The following is an 18,341-nucleotide window of genomic DNA, read 5'->3' as shown; positions in this document are numbered from 1 at the left end:
GGGTCTGCAGAGGGACCCAGCCAGGCTGGATTGATGGGCCAAGGGCAATGGGATGAGAGACAACAAGGCCAAGTGCTGTGTCTTGAACTTGGGTCACAACAACCCCATGAGCACTCCAGGCTTGGGGCAGAGTGGCTGGAAACTGCCCAGCAGAAGAGGACCTGGGGAAGAGTGTGGTCAGTGGTAGGAGAACACGAGCCAGCAGTGAGCACAGGTGGCCAAGAAGGGCACCAGCATCCTGACCTGGATCAGCAATGGTGTGGCCAGCAGGAGCAGGGCAGTGATTGCCTACCTGTACTCAGCACTGGCGAGGCCACACCTGGAGTCCTGGGTTCAGTTTTGGGGCCCTCACTCCAAGGACATTGAGGAGGAGCTGGAGCAGATCCAGGCACCCAGTGACAGAACAAGAGGACACAGCCTCAAACTGCACCAGGGCAGGTTGAGGCTGGACATTGGGAAGGAATTCTTCATGGCAAGAGTGACTGGCACTGGAATGGGCTGCCCAGGGAGGTGGTGGAGTCCCCATCCCTGGAGGTGTTTGAAAGGAGGTTGGCTGAGGCACTTGGTGCCATGGGTTAGTTAGTTGGAAGGGTTAGGTGACAGGTTGGACTCAGTGATCCTAGAGGTCCTTTCCAACAGGGTTAATGTTGTGACTGTGATTCAGAGAAGGGTAACAAAGCTGGGGAAGGGTCTGGAGAACAGGGCTGGGGAGGAGCAGCAGCTGAGGGAACTGAGATGGTGGAGCTTGGAGGAGAGACCTCACTGCTCTCTACAGCTCCCTGAGAGGAGGCTGGAGTGAGGTGAGGGTTGGGCTCTTTTCCCTAGCAACAAGTGCTAGGGTGAGAAGAAAGGGCCTCAAGTTGCAGCAGGGGAAGTTTAGGTTGGAGGTTAGAAGAATCCTCTTCCTTGAAAGAGTTCTCACAGACTGGAACTGTTTGGACTTGAAGACTTGGAGCATGTCCAGAGCAGGGCCAGGAGGATGCTCAGAGGCTGCAGCAGCTCTGCTGTGAGCACAGCCTGAAAGAGTTGGGGCTGTGCAGGCTGCAGCAGAGGAGGCTCCCAGGGGACCTTCTTGTGGCCTTGCAGGGTCTGAAGGGGGCTCCAAAAAAGCTGGGGAGGGACTTTTGAGGCTGTGAGGGAGTGTCAGGAGTGGGAGGAATGGAGTAAAGGTGGAGGTGGGGAGAGTGAGGCTGGAGGGGAGGAGGAAGTTGTTGAGCAGGAGAGTGGTGAGAGGCTGGAATGGGTTGCCCAGGGAGGGGGTTGAGGCCCCATGGCTGGAGGTGTTTGAGGCCAGGCTGGCTGAGGCTGTGGTCAGGCTGCTCTAGGGTAGGGTGTCCCTGGGCATGGCAGGGGGGTTGGAACTGCCTGCTCCTGGTGCTCCCTTCCAGCCCTGCCTGCTTCTGTGATTCTGTGATTCCTTTGGAGAGGGAAAAGTGGTGCTGGAAACTTGGCTGGAAGTCCTGAATAGGGAAGGGAGCAGCTCATCAGTAGCCACTTGTGAGAGACCAGGAGCCTCTGACTTCCTCATGGCAGGGGGGTTGGCACTGGCTGCTCCTTGTGGTCCCTGCCAACCTGACTGATTCTCTGATTCTATGATCTCAAAGGTCTTTTCCAACCACGACACTTCTCTGACTCTGCAAGTGCTCAGCCATGGGGTAGTTAACTACCCTGAGAGCTCACTTCTGCTGCCTGCAGCCTGACCAGAGCTCTCACCAAGTCACAGTCTCACAGTCTCACAGTATCACAGTGTCACAGTCTCACAGTATCACAGTGTCACAGTCTCACAGTATCACCAAGGCTGGAAGAGACCTCACAGATCATCAGGTCCAACCCTTTAGCACAGAGCTCAAGGCCAGACCATGGCACCAAGTGCCACGTCCAGTCCTGCCTTGAACAGCTCCAGGGACGGCGACTCCACCACCTCCCCGGGCAGCCCATTCCAGTGTCCAATGACTCTCTCAGGGAAGAACTTTCTCCTCACCTCCAGCCTAAATCTCCCCTGGCACAGCCTGAGGCTGTGTCCTCTCCTTCTGGTGCTGGCCACCTGAGAGAAGAGAGCAACCTCCTCCTGGCCACAACCTCCCCTCAGGTAGTTGCAGACAGCAATAAGGTCTGCCCTGAGCCTCCTCTTCTCCAGGCTAACCAATCCCAGCTCCCTCAGCCTCTCCTCGTAGGGCTGTGCTCAAGGCCTCTCTCAGTCAGTGCAGGGGAGGATGCTCTGGACACAGCTACCTCGTTTAAGGTTTGAGTCCTTTGCAGAGTGGCTCTCTCCGGCTGTTAAGAGGCAGGTGGCGCCGTTCCTAGAAGGTGAATGAGTAACGACTGCAAACGAGCCTGATGAAGTGTCCTTCATTAGGGAGGCAGGCACAAAGAGCGCCTGCCGATTGGCTCGCAGTGATGTCAGAGCCAGGCACACGTTTCCTCCTCTCCGCTTTGCCCTGTGATTTTCGGTTTCTCCTGGCAATAAAGAGCCTTTCACCCCGGGGAGTGTGGTGGGAAGCCTGCACTCCTCAAGTGGCTGATGAAAGCCGAGTGGCCTTTGTCCCTGCCTTGCAACGAACCCGGGGCTGGCAGTCCTCACCCACAAAGGCTCCATCGCTCGGCCGCAGACCCCAGCGCTCAGCCTCCCTCGGTGGGCAGCACAGACAAGGGCATGCTTTGGCTTGCACCTACCGAGAATCGTCCTGATCGCAGAGGCTTTGGTACTCCCGAGCTGGAGCTCACAGCACAGAGCCAGCGAGAAGCTAAGCATCGTTCAGCTGCTCAGCAAAAGGGCAGGCAGATCGAGGGCAGGGGGTCCCTGCCCGTGGCAGGGGGGTTGGAACTAGATGTTCCTTGGGGTCCCTTCCAACCCTGACTGACTCTGGGATTGCAAAAGGTGGGAACAGGGCTTGGGAGCAGCCAGCCAGCGAACCGCTTACCCTGCCCGTTCCACGTCTCGCTTCTCCCCACCCCCGCGCCAAAGCCGTTGCGAGCCCCCCGGGGAGCCGTGGCAGCGAGGCAGGCTCGGCCAGCAGCACGCTGTGTGCTCTCCCCTCTCTTCCCGAAGCCGATGTCCTATCGAAGCCGGCTCTGCGCACTGCTGGATGGAGGCAGGCTGGCAGTGCCAGCGGAGCCAGCTGCCGACGGGCAGCCTGCAAGCGCAACCTCGCTGAACTGGAACGAACTCTCCCAGCCGCTACCGGGGGCCGCTCCAGGCTGCGGGCAGCTCTGCAGCTCCCTCCGGCAGTGCCGCTGCAGTCCCGGGCTCCAGCACAGGCAGAGTGGAAGGTTTTCCATCCCTGCCGCCTCCTCCCTCCGCTCTGCAGCACCGAGGTGCAAATGTCGCTGGAAGGCCAAGCGCAGCATCTCCGGCGCTGGGAAGGATGCTGCTTGCGCTGCGCGAACGCTGCGCTCCCCCGCCGGGCACACCGCGCACAGCCCGAGCTGACCTGCGCACAGCCCGAGCTGACCTGACCTGCACGGCTCGCTCAGGCCCCTCCGATTAGTGTTCCACTGCCGTCTGTCCTCCGAGGGCACACAACAAAGCACATCTATCATTTGGACGACGTCCTGGGAAGCCCCAGACAGTTGCACTTCTGAAAGTGGAGGCTGAGGAGTGCCGGAGAGCTCAGGCATAGTTAGATGTGCTGCTCCCAGCCCCGGGGTCATGACTCTCTGCAACAGCAGCAGCTCCACTTTATTCCAGACGGCTTGAAGCTGGAAATCACTGTCTCTTATCACCCGAAGACTTGCTGAGCTGCCTGCCCTTTGTAGCTAGCAGTGGCTGCCCTCAGACTCCCAGATCTTGGATCTGAGGCTTTTGAAGTCCTGAGGGTGAAGGTGCAAGGGACAGGCATCCAGGCAAGCAGGAGCCTGACTCTGAATCAGGGTTTAAAAAGAAGGTGAAGGCAGAAGCCCTAGGAGAGGACACTGGCTGGCTGAGGCACATGGCCAGCATCAGCAAAAAGGGTACAGGCTCTCAGGTTTAGGACCTGGAACAGATTCAAATCACCCTTTTTAGATCTGACCTCCTTTCCTGTTTGAGGAAGGCAGCGGAGAGGAGAGGGAGCCATGAATCTTGGCCCCAGTCCCTGACTCACTGATGCACAGCTTGGCCTGACATCTCTATTGGCTTTTACCACTCCGTGTGTAGAGTGGAGGGTTATTAAAAGCAGCAGAAGAATCTCAAGTGAAACAATGGCCTTGTTTTTAAGAGCTCTGTTACAGCATCTCTGGAGCAGTGGCTCGGACCACCACAGACCGCAGAGGCAGGAAGCTCAGAGCAGCCTCTGGAGATCGAATTACCCTTCGGAACCGTGGCAAACCCCAAGGCTGCAACTACTGGGCAAGAGAAAAAGGAAGCCTCTGAAGAACAGAACACACCCACAGAGACGGTGCAGACAGCTAAATGATCACGCAGAGCCTAGCTCTGCTTTCATAGAATCAGCCAGGTTGGCAGAGAGCTCCAAGCTCAGCCAGCCCAGCCCTGGCCAAGCAACCAGACCATGGCACTAAGTGCCCCAGCCAGGCTTGGCTGCAACACCTCCAGCCACAGCCACTCCACCACCTCCCTGGGCAGCCCATTCCAATGCCAATCACTCTCTCTGCCAGGAACTTCCTCCTCACAGCCAGCCTAGACCTGCCCTGGCACAGCTTGAGCCTGGGTCCCCTTCTTCTGCTGCTGGCTGCCTGGCAGCAGAGCCCAACCCCAGCTGGCTACAGCCTCCTTGCAGGGAGCTGCAGGCAGCAATGAGCTCTGCCCTGAGCCTCCTCTGCTGCAGGCTGCACCCCCCCAGCTCCCTCAGCCTCTCCTCACAGGGCTGTGCTCCAGGCCTCTCACCAGCTCCCTTGCTGGTGTTTCCCCTCCTCACACAGAGCTCACAAACACCCTTGCTGGCACCTTTGATCTCAGCAGGGTTAGCAGGGTTATCCCTCCAGATGAAGCAGAAAGGCTCTAGAGGAGAGCGCCTCCCACCTACCCATCACTTGCCTTACAATGAGAGTCTCCACGCCACTTGAGTGGATGATTTGGGGTTTGATGTCTCAGCCAGCCCCTCCCTTTCACTTGAGGACAGAATTAGACTCCTGTCTGGATTCTAACACCCAGTAAGCTGTTCTGGGGTGATAGGAATCAAAGGCCTGGGCGGGGGATTCCGTTTCATTAATCGCGGCTGACAGACAAAGGTATTGATCAGAGATGGAGAGGTTCAGGCTTGTGCTGGGGGATAACTCTTGCAGGCCACTGTGTTAGGGTGATAGCTTTGAATTCCTAGCAGTGTGGGAGGGCAGCAGGGAGGAAATAAGTGAATAATTGCAGCTAATTAGAACTGGTGTGCACATCCCAAATGAATTTGGTTGAATAATCAACCAGCAGCAGCAGCCTGATCCAAGGGCAGGAGGAAACGACTTTGATCTGGTGTCTAGGATAAACGTTGTCATAGAACCACCAAGGCTGGGAAAGACCTGGAGGTCACTGAGTCCAACCATAACCCAACTACCAGCACCCCTAAACCAGATCCTGAAGCACCACATCTACAGCTTCTTGAACACCTCCAGGGATGGCAACTCCACCACCTCCCTGGGCAGCCTCTTCCAACGCTCCGCTGCCACAACTTGAGCCCATTTCCTCTCACCTATCACCTGGGACAAGAGACCAACACCAGCTTCACTGCAGCCTCCTTTCAGGTAGTTGTAGAGAGCAATAAGGTCTCCCCTCAGCCTCCTCCTCTCCAGACTGGATAACCCCAGCTCCCTTAGTCGTTCCTCGCACAGTGCTCTCCGAACCCCTCACCAGCCTTGATGCTCTTCTCTGGACATCCTCAGGAGCTGAAAGCCCTGGAAGTGAGGCCCTTGCTACAGAAGGGGAAAGGCAGAGGAGCTGTGAGTGGAACCACCTGCTTGTGCCAAAGGTGCACGGCAAACAAAAGAGCCTGGGCAGAGAGTTCAGGACAGAGGATGCTGCTCTCGCCTTAACCTTCCTCCTCTCTGCTGGCAACAGGCCCTGCCCTCACCACCCTCCCCCCCGAGTGGGACACCAAACCCCCCGAGCCGGGAGGCACGAGTGGCTCAGACACACAACTGCCGTGGCAGCAGGGCTAACAAAGGGTATCCGAGCCGAGAGGGCAGATGGGGGAGAGGCTGCAGCCAGCAATCTGTGAGCACAAGCCGCAGCCGCCGCTGCCTGCCCGCGGGGTCCCCATAAGCTCCCCCCGGCAGCCCTGCTGCTACAGACGCTCTCATCAGCGCCGCAGCGGGGGCAGCTAAGCAGCGAGGGGGAGGCTGGAGCAGGGGGTTAACAAAAGCGGTGGCACAGAACAAAAAGGCTGTCAGGGGCTCCCCACCCCTGCGGCCCCCAGCCCGTGCAGGGCTGCAGCCTGGGCTGCGCAGGGATGCCGCAGCGCCATGCGGAGGGGCAGGGTGGGAAGGGGCGGTCGGGACCCCCTGTCTGGGCCAGCTGCTGTCTCCGGTGTGATCCAACAAGAGCTGGTGTCCGAAAGGACCAGGTCAGCCCAGCTGCCCAGATCCGCTGTGTGCTGTGGGCACAGCTCCTCCTGCAGAGAGAGCATGAGACAGACCCCCCCGCCAGGCTGGGGGGCGCTGCTGCTCTGCCCGCTCCAGCCCACACCAGCAGGTTTCCATGGAAATGGGGGAGAACAAATGCCTGTGGCACGGAGCACCTTTCCCAGCACCGACACGGAGCACTTCTACCATCCCTCCCTCCTGGCAGCCTTCAGCAATGGATATTTCGTGGGCAAGAATGGGAACAAGAAAGGGAAGAAAAATAATCCCTCTTGAGCCTATGCTCCTTTGTGGGGAGCAGCAGCTGAACTCCAAAGCAGGGCAGCCCACCAAAAGCAGCCTTCCTCACCAGATGTAATGGGGGAAGCAGAGGTGTAATGGGGGAAGCAGAGACTCCTGGTCTCCCACAGGTGGCTACTGATGAGCTGCTCCCTCCCCTGCTCAGCCCTTTCAGTCAAGTTTCCAGCACCACCTTTCCCTCTCCAAAGGAAACACAGAACCATAGAATCAGGCAGGGTTGGAAGGCAGCACAAGGATCAGGCAGTGCCAACCCCCCTGCCATGCCCAGGGACACCCTACCCTAGAGCAGCCTGACCACAGCCTCAGCCAGCCTGGCCTCAAACACCTCCAGCCATGGGGCCTCAACCCCCTCCCTGGGCAACCCATTCCAGCCTCTCACCACTCTCCTGCTCAACAACTTCCTCCTCCCCTCCAGCCTCACTCTCCCCACCTCCACCTTTGCTCCATTCCCCCCACTCCTGACACTCCCTCACACCCTCAAAAGTCCCTCCCCAGCTTTTTTGGAGCCCCCTTCAGACCCTGCAAGGCCACAAGAAGGTCCCCTGGGAGCCTCCTCTGCTCCAGCCTGCACAGCCCCAACTCTTTCAGGCTGTGCTCACAGCAGAGCTGCTGCAGCCTCTCAGCATCCTCCTGGCCCTGCTCTGGACACTCTCCAGCATCTCCACAGCCCTCTTGGCCCAGGGGCTCCAGAGCTGGATGCAGCACTCCAGGTGGGCTCTCAGCAGAGCACAGCAGAGGGGCAGAATCCCCTCCCTGGCCCTGCTGGCCACACTGCTGCTGCTGCAGCCCAGCCTCTGCTTGGCTTTCTGGGCTGCAAGTGCACACTGCTGGCTCCTGTGCAGCTTCTCCTCCAGCAGCACCCCCAAGTGCCTCTCCTCAGGGCTGCTCTCCAGCCTGGCACTGCCCAGCCCTTGCCATTGCCTCGCTCCAGCTGCAGGACCTTGCCCTTGCTCTTGGTCTTGCTGAACGTCCTGAGCTTGGCTTGTGCCCTGCCCTCTTCTGAGGTGAATCCTGCGCTGCCTGTTTCCTGCCTGTCACAGTGTGTGGTGCTGGGGCATGGGCTGCAGCCTGGAGAGGCAGGAGAAGGCAGCATCAGGAGGCAGCAGGCGGGAGCAGGCAGCGAGCAGCAGGCAGAGGCTGCAGAGCTGCGCACCGCGGGCCCGCAGCGCCCTCTCCCGCGGGCCAGGCAAGCTTGGTCCTGCTCTGAGCCACAGCAGAGCCACTTCTGCTCAGTGCTGGCCCTGCCCAGCTCAGCCTCTGCTCACCAAAGCAGCTTGGCACAGCCAGAGGCTGCTCCTGGCAGGGAGAAGCTGCTGGGCAGAGTCACTGCCAAGGGCTGGGCTGCAGAAAGCTTCTGCCAGAGGCTTGCTCCTGGGCACACCAAGGGCACTGCCACAGCTTCTGCCCCACCTTGGGGGGCAGGAAGGCAGAGGTGGCACCTGTGGGGAGGAGCAGACAGGACAGGTGAGCCTCAACTGCCCAACAAGGGATTGCAGCCCATGGAGGGCAGGGGAAAGCTGAGGGATCACAGGGTCAAGCCTCTTCCTCACTGGCTGCTGTCCCAGCAGACCTCTGTCCCTTCTGCCTTCCACTCTCATCCCTGTGCTCCTCAATCCAGCTCTAAAATCCATCTCCTGAATTCAATCTCCATCTGCTTCTGAGTCCAGTCTGGGACTTGCCCAGTGCCTGCCCCCAGCAGCAGTGGTGCCACTGGTGCCCTCACTGCCATCAGGGGAGGGTTCCATGTTGGTTTGTGTCTCTGTACCTTTATTCCATGGTTCTTGCTCCATCCCAGCTGGGTTAGCTCCTTTCCCAACCCCTTCTTCCCTTTCTCTGCCCTTTGGGAAGCAGAGGGGTTCATGGAAAGCGTCTGGCACTCACCTGGTGGCCAACCCAGCTCTGACACTTGCCACTCCCTCAAACCCTCAGCACAGGAGCACAACACACTTTAGGAGAAGAGACATGAGAAAACATGCACGGTCCTGCAGCTGGGGCGAGGCAATGGCAAGCACCAATCCAGGCTGGGCAGTGCCAGGCTGGAGAGCAGCCCTGAGGAGAGGCACTTGGGGGTGCTGCTGGAGGAGAAGCTGCACAGGAGCCAGCAGTGAGCACTTGCAGCCCAGAAAGCCAAGCAGAGGCTGGGCTGCAGCAGCAGCAGTGTGGCCAGCAGGGCCAGGGAGGGGATTCTGCCCCTCTGCTCTGCTCTGCTGAGACCCCACCTGGAGTGCTGCATCCAGCTCTGGAGCCCCTGGGCCAAGAGGGCTGTGGAGATGCTGGAGAGTGTCCAGAGCAGGGCCAGGAGGATGCTGAGAGGCTGCAGCAGCTCTGCTGTGAGCACAGCCTGAAAGAGTTGGGGCTGTGCAGGCTGGAGCAGAGGAGGCTCCCAGGGGACCTTCTTGTGGCCTTGCAGGGTCTGAAGGGGGCTCCAAAAAAGCTGGGGAGGGACTTTTGAGGGTGTGAGGGAGTGTCAGGAGTGGGGGGAATGGAGCAAAGGTGGAGGTGGGGAGAGTGAGGCTGGAGGGGAGGAGGAAGTTGTTGAGCAGGAGAGTGGTGAGAGGCTGGAATGGGTTGCCCAGGGAGGGGGTTGAGGCCCCATGGCTGGAGGTGTTTGAGGCCAGGCAGGCTGAGGCTGTGGTCAGGCTGCTCTAGGGTAGGGTGTCCCTGGGCATGGCAGGGGGTTGGCACTGCCTGCTCCTTGTGCTCCCTTCCAGCCCTGCCTGCTTCTGTGATTCTAAGATTCTAACTTTTGGGAACCACAGGCAAAGCAGTGCCAGATTTTGCCCCTGCAGGGAGCTGCCTGGGATCATTACTGTGCCTTTAAAGGCCAAGTGACTGCTCCCAGCACTGGCAGCCATGGGCACAGATAAAGGAGCTCCATGAACAGCCAGATGAATAGCTACAGCAAACAGAGCTCATCTACAGTGCTGCTTTTACTTTCTAGGGGTGTGTAAAGGTGTCCCACCCCCAGCAGATGCAGAGGGCCTCCAGCCCCTTCATTAGGCACAAAGACTTCTGCCCTTGCTCAGCACAAGAGACTAGAGGAGGCCCCAGCCTGAGAGCCAGCCCCAGGGAGGTTCAGCAGCACCCCACAGGTGCTGGGACAAAGGCAGCAGCAGAAATTGCACATGAAGAGGATTTCAGAGCATTTGGTCTAGAAGAAAATGAGAAGCATCCAGCAGCAGCAGCAGCAGCACTGTGCTGTCTCCCAGCCCTTCTCTGCCCAGCGTGGGCATCTGGCCAGATGTGCCCTCAGGCCCTACCCTGCCTCACCACCATTTGTTGCTGCAAAATGTGTGTGTGGGGGGGGGGGGGGTTGCAGTATTTCTTCCTGCCACAGCAACAATAAACATTGTCTCTTCCAGCAGGTTGTGTGTCCTTAGGGATCTGTCCTGGGGCTCTCCCAGCAGAGCCAAGGCATCTTCTGCACACCAGCTTCAGGCTGGCTCTGCTGGGGGAGCCACAGCCTCAGCTGCTTTGGCACCAAAGGGATGTTCTGCAGGCTTCTCCCCCCCATCACTGTGAAAACTCCTGCATGTGCTGTGTGGGAGGCCAGCTGTGGGGGTGTGCCAGGCTGGTGAGGACAAAGAGGCTGCCTTACATGGGGTTGTCACCATAAAGTCATGTTTGTTTAGGTTGGAAAAGAGCTCCCAGATCCCTGAGCCCAACTCTTAGCCCAGCACTGGCAGGGCACCACTGAACCAGGTCCCTCAGCGCTGCATCTCCCCAGGTTCTGAGTGCCTGCAGGGCTGGGGACTCTGCCACTGCCCTCCCTGGGCAGCCTCTTCCACTGCTTGAGAACTGCTTTGGGGAAGAAATTTTTCCTCAGATCCAACCTAAACCTTCACTGGCACAGCTCCAGACCATTTCCTCTCCTATCACCTCCTACCACCTCGGAGAAGAGCCCAACCCCAGATCCCTGCAACCTGCAACACAACTGTTTGGGTTGGGAAAGCCCTCCCAGACCATCCAGTCCAAAGGTCTCCAAGGCTGAGTCCAACCTTCAACCCAGCACCACCATGGCCACCAAACCATAGCCACAAGTGCCATGGCCACACCTCCAGCCATGGGGACTCCACCACCTCCCTGGGCAGCCTCTGCCAATCCCTGAGCACTCCTGCACCAAAGACATTTTCCTTCATCTCCTACCTAACCCTCCCCTGGCACAGCTTGAGGCCATTTCCTTTTCTCCTGTTGTTAGGTACTTGGCAGCAGAGCCCAGCCCCAGCTCCCTGCAGCCTCCTCGCAGGGAGCTGTTAGAGACCAATGAGCTCTGCCCTCAGCCTCCTCTTCTCCACACCAACCCCCTCCAGCTGCTTCTCCCCAGCCCTCTTCTCCAGACCCTTCACTAGCTTGGTTGCCCTTCTCTAGACCTGCTCCAGCCCCTCAGTGTCCTTCATGGAGCCAGGACCCAAAACCTCATCCAGTACTTGAGCTGTGGTCTCACCAGTGCTGAGTACAAGGAGACAGTCCCTGCCCTGCTGGCCACACCACTGCTGATCCAGGTAAGGATGCTGGTGGCCTTCTTGGCCACCTGGGCACACTGCTGGCTCATCTTCAGCTGCTGTCAAACAACACTCTTAGGTCCTTTTGTGCCAGGTACTTTCCAGCCTGAAGTGTTCATGGGGTTGTGGTGGCTCACGTGCAGGACACAGCACTTGGGAGCCTCAACTTGGACACAGCCTTGTTGAGCCTCATCCCACTGTCCTTGGTGCATTGATGCAGCCTGTCCAGGTCCTTCTGTAGGGCTCCTTCCCCTCCAGCAGATCAACACTGCCACCCAGCTGGGTGTCACCTGCAGATGTACTGAGGGTGGCTGAGAGGGCCAGGAGGATGCTGAGAGGCTGCAGCAGCTCTGCTGTGAGCACAGCCTGAAAGAGTTGGGGCTGTGCAGGCTGGAGCAGAGGAGGCTCCCAGGGGACCTTCTTGTGGCCTTGCAGGGTCTGAAGGGGGCTCCAAAAAAGCTGGGGAGGGACTTTTGAGGCTGTGAGGGAGTGTCAGGAGTGGGGGGAATGGAGCCAAGCTGGAGGTGGGGAGAGTGAGGCTGGAGGGGAGGAGGAAGTTGTTGAGCAGGAGAGTGGTGAGAGGCTGGAATGGGTTGCCCAGGGAGGGGGTTGAGGCCCCATGGCTGGAGGTGTTTGAGGCCAGGCTGGCTGAGGCTGTGGTCAGGCTGCTCTAGGGTAGGGTGTCCCTGGGCATGGCAGGGGTTTGGCACTGCCTGCTCCTTGTGCTCCCTTCCCACCCTGCCTGGTTCTGTGATTGTGAGAGCCCATCCCACCCTCTGCAGCAGGCTGGCAGACCTAGGTCCCTCCTGCATGCTGCTGGGCAAGCCCCAGCAGAGTGAGAGCTCTCTGTTCTCCAGGGCTCACCTCTCTCACAGCTGCAGGGAGTGCAGGGTTTATGGTTTCAGTGAAATACTCGACTCTAGTGCAGGGCTGCAGGAGCAAAAATGTATCTGCTCAACAGCTTTTGTTGGCTTCCAAGGGCAGGATTCACCCACAGTAAGCAGTCCAACGCTGACAGCATCTCCTGGCGGCTGCTGCAGGAGGTCTGTTGTGTGCTTGCAACAGGAGATTGCTTTTCCCTAGCACTTTCCCTTTGGTCTTGGTTCTTCCACCACCACTGCCGGTGGTGACGCTGAGGCATCAGCTTCAGGGCACACAGACAGCAAAAAGGGGGCAGAATCCCTCTTTTAGGGCTCTTAGCTGAGGAACAGCTCAAGTCCTAAGCACAAAGTGGCTGCTGTTCCACCAAAGTGAACCCAGGAAAGAGCTTTGCAGGTTCTCAGCTTTGTAGCTGAAGCCTCCAGGGTGACAGTGCAGATGAAAAAGGAAAACAAACCCTCACAGAGCTGACAAAAGGTGTCTCCAAAATCCATCTCCTTTCCAGGGCTGAAGAGATGACCAGATGACTCCCTAGGGCTCAGGATCCCACCAGGCTCCTCGAATCCAGGGCAGGGCAGGCTGGAGGAGATGCAGGGGAAGGGAGGGGAAGCAGCAGGGATCTCCACCAGGGTTATGCTTTTGGTGCTGCTACATCCTGCACATGTGTGGCCCAACTGTGGCATCCTGGAGCACTGTCTGAGGAGAGGCTGAGGGGCCTGGAGCTGATCAGTCTGGAGAAGAGAAGGCTGAGAGGGGATTGAATCAATGTCTATAACTATCTGAGGGCTGGGGGTCAGGAGGGGGGGACAGGCTCTGCTCACTGCTCCCTGGCACAGGACAAGCAGCAGTGGATGGAAGCTGCAGCACAGGAGGTTCCAGCTCAGCACAAGGGGGAACTTCTTGCCTGGAAGGGTCCCAGAGCCCTGGCACAGGCTGCCCAGAGAGGTTGTGGAGTCTCCTTGTGTGGAGCCTTTCCAGGCCTGTCTGGATGTGTTCCTGTGTGCCCTGAGCTGGATTGTGTGGTCCTGCTCTGGCAGGGGGCTTGGACTGGATGATCTCCTTGGATCCCTTCCCACCCCTGGCATCCTGTGAAGGAGATACACTGGGCTCAGCCTTCTCTGAGACACACAGATCCATCTCTCTGCTCTGTCCTGCTAACTCTTCCCCCTTCTCAAAAACACCTCACCAGAGTTTTCCCCCATGCAGCTCCCAAGGCAGTGCTCCCAGGAGGCTGCACTATAGCATTTAAGCACCTGTGGGCAGTAGGACTGTAGGACTTCTCTGGTGCCCCTCAGTCTTGACAGAGCAGCAAACATTCCCAGCTGTGAACCTGCCTTGCACAGCTGCTCCTCAGAGTCACAGAATGGTAGAGGTTGGAAAGGATCTCTGAAGATCACTGAATCCAAGCCCCTGCTAGAGCAGGACCCCCTGAAGCAGGTGACAGAGGAACAGGCCCTGGCAGGCCTTCAAAGCCACCAGAGGTGGAGACTCCACCACCTCTCTGGGCAGCCTGCTACAGAGCTCTGCCACCCTCAAAGTCAAGAAGCTCCTTCTCAGGTTTAGATGGAACTTCCTATGCTCAATTGTCTGCCCATTGCCTCTTAGAATCACAGAACCAAGCAGGCTGGAAGAGAGCTCCAAGCTCAGCCAGCCCAACCTAGCACCCAGCCCTGCCCAACCAACCAGACCATGGCACTAAGTGCCCCAGCCAGGCTTGGCTGCAACACCTCCAGCCACAGCCACTCCACCACCTCCCTGGGCAGCCCATTCCAGTGCCAATCACTCTCTCTGCCAACAACTTCCTCCTCACAGCCAGCCCAGACCTGCCCTGCCACAGCTTCAGCCTGGGTCCCCTTCTTCTGGTGCTGGCTGCCTGGCAGCAGAGCCCAACCCCAGCTGGCTACAGCCTCCCTGCAGGCAGCTGCAGGCAGCAATGAGCTCTGCCCTGAGCCTCCTCTGCTGCAGGCTGCACCCCCCCAGCTCCCTCAGCCTCTCCTCACAGGGCTGTGCTCCAGGCCCCTCCCCAGCTTTGTTTTCCTCCTCTGGACACCTTCCAGCACCTCTTGTCCTGTCACTGGGGACCACTAAGAAGAGTCTGGGCCCATCTTCCTGACACCCACCCATTCACAGACTCCCCCCTCAGGCTCCTCTTGCCCAGGCTATGTAGCCCTGTCCCTCCCAGCCTCTCCTCATGAGAGATGCTCCAGTCCCCTCAGCACCTTAGTGGCTCTGCACCAGACTCTCTCCAGTTATTTTTTTCCTTCTTGAGCTGGGGTGCCCAGAACTGGACACAGTATTCCAGGTGAGGCCTCACTAGAGCAGAGGTAGAAGAGAAGCCCCCCTTGACTTACCTGCCACACACCTCTTAACCCATCCCAGGATGCCACTGGCCTTCTTGGCCACGAGGGCATGTTGCTGGCTCACAGGCATTCTGCTGTCTGCCAGGACCCCCCAGGTCACAGCATCACAGTATCACAGTATCACCAAGGTTGGAAGAGACCTCACAGATCATCCAGTCCAACCCTTTAGCACAGAGCTCAAGGCCAGACCATGGCACCAAGTGCCACGTCCAGTCCTGCCTTGAACAGCTCCAGGGACGGCGACTCCACCACCTCCCCGGGCAGCCCATTCCAGTGTCCAATGACTCTCTCAGGGAAGAACTTTCTCCTCACCTCCAGCCTAAATCTCCCCTGGCACAGCCTGAGGCTGTGTCCTCTCCTTCTGGTGCTGGCCACCTGAGGTCCTTTCCCTCGCAGCTGCTCTCCAGCAGGTCAGCACCCAAAGCAGGCACACACTCTGCCTGAGGCTCTCTCTCTGCATGTTCTTTCCCTCAGAAGGAAGCCCTCCCCTGCCTGCTGCCTTGCTGTGTTTGTGCTCTGCAAGGCTGCTCAGGGCCCCAGCACTGCCCTTGTGTCCTTCTCCTGCAGCATGCCCTCAGCATCACCATCCAGCAGCACCTGGGGGGCACTAACTGTGCCACTGTACAACTGCTCCTGGGGGCTGCACCTTCTCCCTTGCAGAGGACCTTGGGATGCAGTGTGAACTTCTCACAGGTCACAGCTGCTAAACATGCCTGTGCTGTGTAAAGGCAGCTCTGCTCTGCTGATCGTGGTGACACAAACAGCAAGGCCACTGCTCTCCTGCCACTCTGCTCAGACCTCTGAGGAGTGCCTAAGACCAAGAATCATAGAATCAACCAGGTTGGAAGAGACCTCCAAGCTCATCCAGTCCAACCTAGCACCCAGCCCTATCCAATCAACCAGACCATGGCACTAAGTGCCTCATCCAGGCTTTGCTTGAAGACCCCCAGGCACGGTGCCTCCACCACCTCCCTGGGCAGCCCATTCCAATGCCAATCACTCTCTCTGGGAAGAACTTCTTCCTAATATCCAGCCTATACCTACCCTGGCACAGCTTGAGACTGTGTCCCCTTGTTCTATTGCTGGTTACCTGGGAGAAGAGGCCACCCCCCACCTGGCTACAGGAGGCTGAGGGGAGACCTTATTGCTCTCTATAGCCCTCTGAAAAGAGGCTGCAGTGAGGTGGGGATGGGCTCTTCTCTCTAGCATCAGACAATAGGAGGAGAGGGAATGGCCTGAAATTGTGCCACAGGAGGGTTAGGTTGGAGACCAGAAGTTTGATTGCTGCAAAAGTGGTCAGGCATTGGCAGAGGCTGCCCAGGGAGGTGCTGGAGTCCCCATCCCTGGAGGTGTTCAAGAAACCTGTGGCCATGGCAGATGGGGACAGGATTTAGCAGCCATGGTGGGGTTGGGTTGCTGGTTGGGCTCAATGATCTTAGAGGGGTTTTCCAGCTGAACAAATTCTATGGTTCTGAATCAGAGAAGGGTGACAAGGCTGGTGAAAGGCCTGGGACACAAACCCTATGAGGAGGGGCTGAGGAAGCTGGGGGTGTGCAGCCTGGAGGAGGTTCAGGGGTGGCCTCATTGCTGTTTACAACTACCTGAAGGGAGGCTGTAGCCAGCTGGGGTTGGGCTCTGCTGCCAGGCAGCCAGCAGCAGAAGAAGGGGACACAGCCTCAAGTTGTGCCAGGGCAGGTCTGGGCTGGCTGTGAGGAGGAAGTTGTTGGCAGAGAGAGTGATTGGCATTGGAATGGGCTGCCCAGGGAGGTGGTGGAATGGCTGTGGCTGGAGGTGTTGCAGCCAAGCCTGGCTGGGGCACTTAGTGCCATGGTCTGGTTGGTTGGGCAGGGCTGGGTGCTAGGTTGGGCTGGCTGAGCTTGGAGCTCTCTGCCAACCTGCTTGAGTCTATGACTGGCCAGGGCTGGGTGCTAAGTTGGGCTGGGTGAGCTTGGAGCTCTCTTCCAACCTGCTTGACTCTGTGATTGGCCAGGGCTGGGTGCTAGGTTGGACTGGGTGAGCTTGGGGCTCTCTTCCAACCTGCTTGAGTCTATGATTGGCCAGGGCTGGGTGCTAGGTTGGGCTGGATGAGCTTGGAGCTCTCTTCCAACCTGCTTGACTCTATGATTGGCCAGGGCTGGGTGCTAGGTTGGGCTGGGTGAGCTTGGGGCTCTCTTCCAACCTGCTTGACTCTATGATTGGCCAGGGCTGGGTGCTAGGTTGGGCTGGCTGAGCTTGGAGCTCTCTTCCAACCTGGCAGATTCCATGACTACCTGTGAGCAGCATGGGGCTCATAAATGCCTCTCCCTGCCCTGCCAGACAAACGTTGCTGTCTCAGTGGGAGCGTTGAAGGCTGATGGCAATCTGACTGTCAGTCTTTGCTTAAGCCGCACTTGAGTGCCAGCTGGGGAGTGGGTGGAAATGAATCCTTTGTCAAAGAGTTCAACTCCGTTTTCTCCACACTAATTAATTCACAACTAACACATCCCTTGATGGGTTTCACAGCTGAAAACAAAGCCAGGCTCGCCTCCCCCCGCCGGAGCTGTCAGTCGCACCACAAAGAAGAGAGGAGCCTGCTCGGCTGTCACTCCTGTGCTCACATCGTGCTGGGGACAGAAGAAAGCTCCAGCCCTGGGCTTACAACTCACCTGGGGTTCAGAGCTGCCCCACATCGCTTTGGGCTCACCTAGCCACCTGAAAGCAGGTTGGAGTGAGGTGGGGATTGGTCTCTTCTCCCTAGTCTCAGGTGATAGGAGAGGAAATGGTTTCTAATTGTGCCGGCAGAGGTTTAGGATGGAGATGAGGAAACATTTCTTTGCTGCAAGAGTGGTCAGGGATCAGCAGAGGCTGCCCAGGCAGGTGATGGAGTCCCCCTCCCTGGAGGTGTTCATGAAACCTGTGGCCATGGTGGTGCTGGGTCGGGCTGGATGATCTTGGAGGGCTTTTCCAACCCCTGATTCTGTTTTTCTACAGTCACACCCAAGCATCTGGTTGTGTCTTTGATTTGGAGCCACAACCCCAGCCAGCAGGGAGCACACAGATGCCCACCAGAGGCTCACCTGCCCAGCAGGCAAGGCACAACCCAGCCCTATTTCCAGCCCGAATTTACCTCAGTTTGTATTAAGTGCCAAGTGCCTGTTTGATGTCTGTGCCGTGGTGGCAACTCTCAGATCACATTTGGTTTCCCATGGCCAGGATCCAAGGAGTGATGGATGGCTGGATGGGAGCCCAGCCGAGAGCTGAAGAGCTTAGCAGCCAGAGCCAGCGCAGCACCTGTGTCTCTGCTGCTGAACTCAGCCCAGACAGCAACGTGTGCTGCCCCCAGAAACCCAGCTGCCCCCAGGCTGCTGCTGCTCCTCTGGCAGCAGGGCTCATCTGCTTTGGTTCTCCCTAAGCCAGGTCACCAGGTGCTCACCCTGCCCTTTCCCAGCAGTGTCCTCTGGAGCTGCCCAGAGCCACAGTGTCACAGTGTCACAGCATCACCAAGGTTGGAAGAGACCTCACAGATCAAGTCCAACCCTTTAGCACAGAGCTCAAGGCCAGACCATGGCACCAAGTGCCACGTCCAGTCCTGCCTTGAACAGCTCCAGGGACGGTGACTCCACCACCTCCCCGGGCAGCCCATTCCAGTGTCCAATGACTCTCTCAGGGAAGAACTTTCTCCTCACCTCCAGCCTAAATCTCCCCTGGCACAGCCTGAGGCTGTGTCCTCTCTCTCCCCTTTGGCTGCCAGCTGAGTGCTAAATTGGTCACACTCTCCAAAGAGTTACCAGCTCCTTTCCTGCAAAGGAGCTCTGGTAAG

Source organism: Pogoniulus pusillus, chromosome 17 (assembly GCF_015220805.1).
Source record: "Pogoniulus pusillus isolate bPogPus1 chromosome 17, bPogPus1.pri, whole genome shotgun sequence".
NCBI lineage: Eukaryota > Metazoa > Chordata > Aves > Piciformes > Lybiidae > Pogoniulus > Pogoniulus pusillus.
Note: the sequence above shows the minus strand (reverse complement) of the source record.